We start from the raw sequence: 10,136 nt of genomic DNA, 5'->3' as shown, positions 1-10,136 counted from the left end.
CCAAGTTATTAATAAATATCTTATGGCAGCAGAGGGAAAGGTAGAGGTTTATGTCTCCTCCCCTTGCTCCATCAGTTCCCCTGGTGCCTGCTGCCCCCAGCCCCCCACCCTCCTCTGCTGTCCTGACTCCTGCCCTTCACCTTCCCGAGACTTGCCCCCCTCCACCAGCCCTTCTCTCCCCCCGTGCCCACTCCTCCAGTAGCCCCACTCTGATCATGTAAGCTACCCCTCCTCATCCCCTCTCCTAACACCTCCCTCTACACACTTGTCCTGCCTCTCTCCTCTGCAGGTGTCTGCCCTTCTTCTTCACCCCAGAATCTCCTGGCACCTGCACCTTCCCTTACCCCATGACCTTCCTGGTGCCTCCCCCTTCCCTTACTGCTCCTGCCCCCTTTGCCCTCTTTTTTCCTGATGCCCACCCCCTCACCACACACTGCCCCATTCCCCTCCTGCCCCTCTGTGCCCTCACATGACTTTCTCATGCCCACCCCTTCTTTTAAGCCTTCTCCCCAGCACCTCCCCCTCCAGCTCCCAATGCCCTTCCCCTCTCCTCTCCTCCCCCAGCATCACCCTGTCCCCCTCCCACTGACGCCTCCACCTGCTGCCCTTTTCCTCATTGTCTCCACTTGCCCTTCCCCCCGCATTAGTCTCTCCTGCACCCCTGCCCTCCCCTTTCTTCTCCTGACCTGCCCTCCTCCCATCAGCACAAGCCCCTTCCTCTCGCACCCCTTCGCCTTGCCTCGCCTACCTTCTGCTTTCCCGTTTGCAGGGCTGGAGTCTGCTGCGATCGGGCCCCCAAAGTCCCCGCAGCCCAGGCTCCCGACCATGTGCTGGAGCCAGAGCCGGAGCTGGGCCACTCGGCGCTTGCAGCCCCGGCCCATCACAACACAGCCAGTCCTGCCCTAGCAAGGTTCTGCTCCCCCGCACCCTGCTTGGCGTGTCTCCTTCAGAGGCGCGGCTTGGCTGTTTTTAAAAACAGTGCCGCAACGCCAAGCCGCGCGTGACCTTGCCCCCTCCGGCTCACCGCGCGTGACCCCGGCCCCGGCGCAGCCCTGGCTCCTCCTGGTGCTGCCACCTGGGTTGACAGCTTCCCTTCTCCAGCCAGGGTCAGCTTGCTGGCCTCCTCGCCAGAGTCCCTCAGCCCGGTGGGGCCTTCTGGCAGGGCCATAAGAGCCGGCAGAGCCCCTACTGGCTCCAGTGCAGAGCGCACGTGTATACTTCCCCTCCATGCCAGGCCGGCAGAGTGGTGCCCCAGAAAGCGTGGTGCCCTACACAACTGCATACTCCGCGTATGCCTAAGGACGGCCCTGGCTGACAGGAGAGGTCAGGGCTATGATAATGGTACCAACATGAGAGGAAAGAATAGAGGAGTGCTGACATGGATCCGAGAGTTAAACCCTCGAGCTTTTTTTGTCCCCTGCAGTTCTCATTCATTGAACTTGGTGGTCAGTGATGCAGCATCAGCTGAATTTTTTAATGTAATTCAAAGCATCTATGTATTTTTCTCTGCACCAACTCATCGATGGCAAATTTTGAAGCAACATCTGGGAACATCCTCTTTGACACTGAAACCACTGAGTGCCACACGATGGGAAAGTTGAGTAGAGGTGATAAAGGCTATCAAACACCAAATTAGGAAGATAGATGATGCCATAGTTGCCATTATGGAGGATAATGCTATGACAGGAACAGTTTGTGGGAGAACAGTGGCGGAGGGAAATGGAATCACCAGAAACATACATAACTTCACATTTCTGTGTGGCTTAGTGTTGTGTGGCATGACGTACTGTTTGAAATAAATGTTGTAAGCAAGAGACTCAAGGTGTGGACCTTGATATATCTGGAGCAATGGAACAACTGGACAGAGCAAAGTCATACCTACAGTCTTACCAGTCAGATGAGAAATTTCAAAATGTTCTGAAGAGTGCACAGAAGTTGGCAGAGGAACTTCGCACTGAAGCTATTTTCCCACCCATTCAAGAATACAAGAGTTACCAAAGAAGAAGACATTTTGATTACGAGGCCCAGGATAATCCCATAAGAGACCCCAAACAACAATTCAAAAGTTGAATTCTTTAACCAGGTGCTAGATTGTGCAATATAGTCAGCTGAAGAACATTTCATGCAGCATGATATTCCAAAACTCCTCACTATACCTGAAGAAGACCTACACCAGCAATGCAGGGCACTAGAGACAGTGTTGACACATGATGACATGCGCAATATTGATGCGAGTGATTTAGGTGATGAACTGAAAGCCCATCAAGATACATTTCAGCAGGATCAACTCCAAAGGCTGTTCTGGAATATATGTGCACAAATAAAATGACCACTCTCTTTCCAAATGCTTTTGTTGCTCTGTGCATACTTCTAACACTCACTTCCTGTAACAGTTGCCAGTGGAGAACGCAACTTCTCCAAGCTGAAGTTAATAAAAACACATCTACGCTCAACAATGACACAGGAGAGGCTGGTCAGCCTTGCAACCATCTCAATAGAGCATGAGCTGGCCCGGACTGTGGACTTTCAGGAAGCAGTTCAAATCTTTGCACCCAAGAAGGCACAGAAAGCACCACTTTGATTATTCAACCAGATAAAAAGGCCAGTGTTTACTATGCAGACAAGAAAAGTTACATTTATTTGCTGTTCAGGCGTTTGAAAGCTAAGTGTTACTTAAAATTTTTGAACAAGGCATTTTAAGTTGTTAGTTCTCCTTTATTGGGGTAGATAGCAGAGCAGTAATATGAGAGGAATAGAACAGGAAGAAGGCAGAAGTGAGACCTTTCAAAGTTTTGGCCCAAGCAAGGAGGCATGGGGGCGTCATTTGAGCTCCTCGCCTCAGGTGCCAAAATGTTGTGGGCCAGCCCTGGATCCTGGAGGAGCTCAGCAGAAGGTAGGATGTACAGAAAGGGAGACTTCAGGAGTGTACTACTGTAGAGAAGTCCTAATGGGAGGATTGTGGTGGGTTGAGAACATAGCCAAGGGCAGGAACTGTAATTTAGGGAGAATTCTTAAGAGGCCTGGCTCATTGAAAGAACCTGAGGGGAGAACCTGAGGAAAGTCTGTGGTAAGAAGCAGCTAGGTGGAGTGCATGTTGGCTGCTAGTTGTAGGTTTCCTGGATTGGAAGCTGACACACTGGGAGCCTGGGGATAAAAAGCCTTGGCACAGGATTGGATGCTGGAGACCTAATGAGGTTTTAGAATTTTTGGGGGTTCTTTTTATGGTAGGAGAAAGGAACCAAAACCTCACTGGAAGGTAAAGTTGCAAGAAAAAAGATCAACTGTCTGCAGGAGGCTCTAGACGGGAGAGCTGCCATGTCTAGCCATGAGAAGGCACATGAGCACGAATCCATTCTTTAAAAGTATACACTTGCATTAACTCTGTTGGTTTTATGCCTATAACGTACCTACATCTTTGACCAAATATCAGCTCAGTAAAAGCGGCGAGGAGTCCTGTGGTACCTTATAGACTAACAGAAGTGTTGGAGCATAAGCTTTCATGGGCAAAGACCCACTTGGTCAGATACATGTAGTGGAAATTTCCAGAGGCAGGTATAAATATGCAGGCCAGAATCAGGCTAGAGATGATGAGGTGAATCCAATCAGGGAGGATGAGGCCCACTTTTAGTAGCTGATCTGGAGGTGTGAATACCAAGAGAGGAGAAGCTGCTTTTGTAGCTAGCTAGCCATTCACAGTCTTTGTTTAATCCTGAGTTGATGGTGTCAAACTTGAAGATGAACTGTAGCTCAGCGGTTTCTCTTTGAAGTCTGGTCTTGAAGTTTTTTTGCTGCAGGATGGCTACCTTTAGATCTGCAGTTGTGTGTCCAGGGAGATTGAAGTGTTCCCCTACAGGTTTTTGTATACTGCCATTCCTAATATCTAATTTGTGTCCATTTCTCCTTTTACGTAGGGACTGTCCAGTTTGGACAATGTATATAGCAGAGGGGCATTGTTGGCACATGATGGCATATATTATATTAGTAGATGTGCAGGAGAATGAACCAGTGACGGTGTGGCTGACCTGGTTAGGTCCTGTGATGGTGTTGCTGGTGTATACATGTGGGCACCGAGTTGGCACCGAGGTTTGTTGCATGGATTGGTTCCTGAGTTAGAGTTATTATGGTATACTGAGTGTGTGTGTGTATATATGTGTATAGTTGCTGGTGAGAATATGCTTTAGGTTGGCAGGTTGTCTGTGCCAACAATGCCCTTCTGCTATATACATCAGCCAAACTGGACAGTCCCTATGTAAAAGGATTTGCGCTGTCTTAAGATGAGGTCCTTTACATTTCTAAAAGGTATAAAATAAAATGTTATTGGTATAGATTTAAATCCAAGCTGAAATATACTTTTCACACACTTTGTAAATATTTTTTTGTTTTCTGTATGTTGTAAAGATTGTAATCAGTTAAACATTATTTGGTGTTAAACTTCACTCAGAAGGTGGAGGGCCTGTTATTTTTATTTTAATAATGAAAATAGTCCCATTCAGGATCCCTGGAAGATGCTGACTTCAGTGTGATAAACAGTTTAATAGTGTCAAGTTAATGTTAAGCTAGTTGTTTGTATCAATTTTATAACAATAAGACCTTTGAGAAATTGTATTTATACTTCATTTTTGGCCAGAAGCACTGCCATTATTTCTGAATAAAGCCAGAAATGTGTTACCCATCATATAGTCAGGTCCATCTGTTCTTCACCCTGAAGATAAATCTGAATTGTGTTAGAGTTGCCTGACTTGCATGGAATGGGAGCAGGAACCACTTAACTTGACTGGTCTTTTGGGGTCTGATCCAACTCCCAGTGGAGTCAACGGGATTCCTTCAGGTTACGTCTACACTAGCCCCCTAGTTCGAATTAGGGAGGCTAATGAGGGTGACAGAAGTTGCTAATGAAGTGCAGGATTTAAATATCTCGTGCTTGATTGGCATAATCCCGGCTTGTCGCCATTTTTGGAAACTGACTAGCCCGAAGTAACTGCCCGCGTCTATACGTGGCAGAGAAGCAGAATTCCGAGATAAACCCCTGATTTCAAATTAACTGTTAAACCTCATTCCACGAGAAGTAACAGTTAATTAAAACTAAGGGGTTTATCTCGGAATCCCGCTTCTCTGCCGCATATAGACGTGGGCAGTTACTTCGCGCTAGTCAGTTTCCAAAATGGCGACCGGCCAGGATTATGCCAATCAAGTGTGGGATATTTAAATCCTGCACTTCATTAGCAACTTCGGTCGCCCTCATTACCCTCCCTAGTTCAAACTAGGGGGCTAGTTTAGACGTACCCTCAGTGATTTCAGCAGAGCTGGGCTGAAACCCTATAGTGTAGAGGACATAGTAACATACACAATACTACATTCTGGGTGGCTACGTCTACAATGGCCCCTTTTCCGAAAGGGGCATATTAATTTCACAGGTCGTAATAGGGAAATCCGCGGGGGATTTAAATATCCCCCGCGGCATTTAAATAAAGATGTCCACCGCTTTTTTCCGGCTTTTAGAAAAGACGGAAAAGAGCGTCTACACTGGCCCCGATCCTCCGGAAAAAAAGCCCTTTTCCGGAGGATCTTATTCCTACTTCAAATTGGGTGCGGGATATTTAAATCCCTGCCTCATTTGCAATGTCGACCTGCCTAATCTGCATCCCTCTGCCGACTGAGGGATGCAGTCTAGACATACCCTCTGATTCCACAAGCCAAATCACTGCTTTCTGCAGCCTTCTCTGATCCTGTAGAGATTTGTCTTAGAAGGTTGCATTTGAATATATATACAGGAATAGCTTCTGTTGGGAAACCAAGTGCCTAATCCAAAGCCCTTTGAAGTCAATAGAAAGTCTCAAACTCAGTTTGAGACTGTCAATGTTCTGTTGTGTTTGTTTTCTCTCAAAGAGAAATTCAGTGCAGAGGGAAGACAGCCAAAAGGTGGAATTAAATTCCAGTCCAAACACACAGAAGATCCTGTACTGCACAAATGCTAGTTCTTTATGATGCCCCATGCTGATCATCATAACAGTTCATCTATTCAGCATATTTAGTCTCACAGGATGAGAAACAGCAAAATGTGTATTGTGTATAATGATGCAGTATTTCATAATTCTGAGCTATTTGGTTCCCTAACTTTTCTCAGTAAAGAAGCTTCGGGGGATAGCCAAGTTAGTCTGTACAGAAAAAACAACAAATGGTCTGGTAGCTCTTTATATACTAACAAAACATGTAGATGGTATCATGAGCTTTCGTGGGCACAGCCCACTTCTTCAGATGACCAGGGTTTTGAGTTTAGGATGTGCTGTCCCAAAATAAATAGGAGAGAAGTGGGGGGAGGAAAACAAAGGAGGGGGGTGGGAGACAGGAAGCTAGAGGGAATCAGTAAGTATCTGAAGATTGGGTAGTTAAAACAAAGCAGATAAGAATCAAAGTCAATTGATAGTATCCTTCCTTACATAGGAGTCCTGGATACTATCAATTGACTTTGATTCTTATCTGCTTTGTTTTAACTACCCAATCTTCAGATACTTACTGATTCCCTCTAGCTCCCTGTCTCCCATCCCCTCCTTTTTTCCTTCTCCCTCTCCCACCCCTCCCTCTCCTCTATTTATTTTGGGTCTGCACATCCTAAACTCAAAACTCCAGTCGTCTGAAGAAGTGGGCTGTGCCCACGAAAGCTCATGATATCATCTACATATTTTGTTAGTCTATAAAGTGCTACTGGACCTTTTGATGTTTTTTCTCAGTAAAGAATGTCTTAATCAGAATCCTAAGGATATACAGTCTATTCCAGGCAGGGCCAAACTTACAAACCCACCAGGCTGCATACAACAATCTTCAGATGTTTGAGAGCCTAGGTTTCAGCACTGCTCCTACTGAAACTCTCAGCCCTGGCAGGTGTGCTTTGTGGGGTTGAAACCCTGAGACCAGTGTGCCCTCTAAGATGCAGGGCAGCACAGCTTCCCAGGTGATTAATCAGCCCTGCCCAGTCAGAAGCTCTGGGCTCCCTACAGGCAGCTAGCTTACCCACCCCCCAGTTTAGAGGGAACACTGCCTGAGACTCCCTCTCCCCACTGAGCAAAGAAGCACCTACCCTACCATCCCACTGCATGCAGAAATCCTAAACTCTCCCCTCAGCCTGCTAAGTGCAGAATGGGGAGAGGGACATGGGGATCTGTAAGCTGTACTTTAACTGCAAATGAGCCAAAAGTGACTCAAGAGCCACAGTTTGGACATGCTGGTCTACTCTGTGGTGTGATATCACATTTAACTCTAAGTAACTAAAGATGTTTTTACCATAATGGCTGTGGCGTTTTTTTATTCCAGTGGCAATAAATGTTTTTGAAAATATGAAAGATTATTTTTGTAACTTTTATACACTGTATAGATAAAATAACATAACTCCCTAGGATCCCTAAGGAGTAAATCCTTTAGAGGTGTCTATTTGGGATTATCATACTTCTTAGTTAAAAGCTTCTCCCTATACAGGAGAATGTTAATTCCACAAGTGATGACTCCTGGAATTTCCTGCTAAGTTGCGTTTGCTCCTGTGCAAAATGAACTGACGGTTTCACATGCTAAACTTGCAGATCCCCTAACACTTGCACTAAGTAGCGCGTGGGAGTGTGGGGGTGCAAGAGGAGTTCCACTGGAGACAGGGCTTGTTTCCATAGACATCATATGCTTCCATGCAGAATTTCTTTACCTCTGCACAGGCTCCCAGCCCTTCTGGCTTCCACCATTTCCAAGAGAACTTGACTCCCACAACTGCACCTGACCCCAGAACCTCTGTCTTGATGGTTCTAAACTGTGATGGGGAAGCAATGGCAGTTACTATATCATGTCTGTCATCATTTACACTGGCCTCTTTTATTGTGGGGAGAATCCGGGGGAGGGGGAGGGGGAGGGAAATCAGGCATTCTACCTTCTCCCAGCTGGGAGACTAGGTCCGATGGAGATGTTACAAAGTTAGGGGGAAAACAGGCACCACTTCCCCCTTTGGCACCTTTCCCACTTCCAGAAGTAATCCTTGGACACAGGTCCCCTGCACCTATGGAAACAGGGAACGCTTTAAAAAGCTAATACACTTTTATCAAAGAAATTAACTGACAGACCTTTTTGTGGGTGGAATGAGAACGAATCCCATAAGTAAATGAAGACATGTGAATCTTTCCTATACCAATTCTTTATATTAAACGACACCTCCAAATCCTCAATGTGTTCAGCTAACATTTGCTAAAGTAAAATTAAGATAGCAAACAAAACTGTTAAAAGAACACTAAGATTGCCAAGTCTAGTGCTCCAAAATCAGGAAATACCAAAGATGCCTGCACAATATTAACTTTATGTATACATAATAACATATCACTCTGGTCTTTTCCAGAGGACAGCCTACATCATTCAGGATAGTATCTCCTTTCTATCTTTTTAATCTTACTATTCAGTTTATGCCTTGTTCTCTGCACTCCTTCAAACAGTGTACTACTGAAGGCAATAGTAGTTCCATATGAGAACAAAACAAAATTAAAATTTGGACTATCATCCATACACAAATGGGAACAGTCAAGTTTGTTCTCTATTTTTAATGGAGTTGTTAACTTATGGTACGTCGACACAGCAGTGTTATGTAATAATGTCAATTATTCCGAAATAACATATAATCTACACAGCAAGCCCATTAATTTTGAAAAGCAGGTGTCTTACTCTGACTTCTGTAAACCTTGTTGTATAAGGAGTAAGGGAAGTCGCAGAAAGAGTGCTCTTTCAAAATAAGTGCTGTGTAGACATGCCCAAATTCGAAATAAACTATTTTGACATAAGCTACGCAATTATTTGCGCAGCTTATTTTGAGTTTAGCCCTGCTGTGTAGACATACCCTTAAAAAGTAAGGTATTTATGTGGCTTTTTTTCCTGTTACCTTGGACTGTTTACTAGTCAGCAGCAGAATGTTGTTCTGCATATAATGAAATTGGGCAAGAGCTCTTGTGGCACTGTCTAAATGAGTGCAGTTTTATGTGTATACATACATGTACACTTAGGGTATTACAGAATAAGGCTAACTTTTGTCTCAATTCATACATACTTTCAAAATATATAGATTCCTTCCATATATACCAACAGGCCTCTTACTCAATAGAATAATACAACTATGTGTGTTGCTTTTTGAAAATCAAGCAAGGAACACAAAGTTCTAAATAAATTGTTTCAGGGAGTTAACTGGAATTCTAGTTTTACCTCTGTCAGCATTATCAATAAAAGTCATTTTTGATCTGCACAAACAGGGGAAAAAATCATAATTCTGAGCAGCAACAGAAGGTCCTTCCATATTATATGTCTGCTGCATGCTTCCAGGCTTGCCAGAAGTGACTACAAAACTTTGTGTGAACTTGTGCCAGCTAGACTCTGTGGAAAAATTAATCAGGGGAAACATTGTGTGATATAGATGATAATGCTGGACTCCTACAAGCAAATCAATCAGCATGTAAGAGATTGATTACGGTGCACGTTGTCACATGTGACAAAGAAAAACTCTGCTCTGTATCATGAGGCCTGACCTTATCTTATCATGATAAGAAATCATGGAACATGTTGTGTGACACATACAAAGCTGTGGACTCTGACAGGAGACACCAGCAATTAGCATGTGGCAGACCATGAAACTCATTCTGGGCTCTGCCAATGGGTCAAGCTATAGCTTTACATAAAAACACTCATGCAGCTGCCAAAGATTTTAAGGATAAAATTCAGCTGTATTTAAGCAATAAAACTTTACTACTAGGGTTGTGCTGAGCCAAAACAGATATCTTAATGGTCCAAATCCAATTCTTAGACTCTCTTCACTGACTGGAATCATAATTTAAAGCCCTACCATGGTTAATTTAGCTTTCCAAAGCAACCATTAAGGTTGTTTGCTTTATGACAGGCACGTCCAAAGTCCGGCCTGCGGACCAATTGCAGCCCGTGTTCCGGTTTAATACGACCCCACAGGTAATTTGGCAATATTTGGTAATTATGGCCCCCAACGAATCCATATGTATTGAGATGAATACATTGTAAAATCTCAGTTAATGTCAGTTGGTCTAAATCAGTTATAAATATATTTGGACACAACATGTATACTTGGTGTTATGTTCCTGTTCATATTTTTTGAACTT

The sequence above is a fragment of the Pelodiscus sinensis genome, chromosome 4, assembly GCF_049634645.1.
Source record: "Pelodiscus sinensis isolate JC-2024 chromosome 4, ASM4963464v1, whole genome shotgun sequence".
Taxonomy (NCBI): Eukaryota; Metazoa; Chordata; order Testudines; family Trionychidae; genus Pelodiscus; species Pelodiscus sinensis.
The sequence above is the reverse complement of the archived record's forward strand: the minus strand, read 5'-3'. Positions refer to the sequence as shown.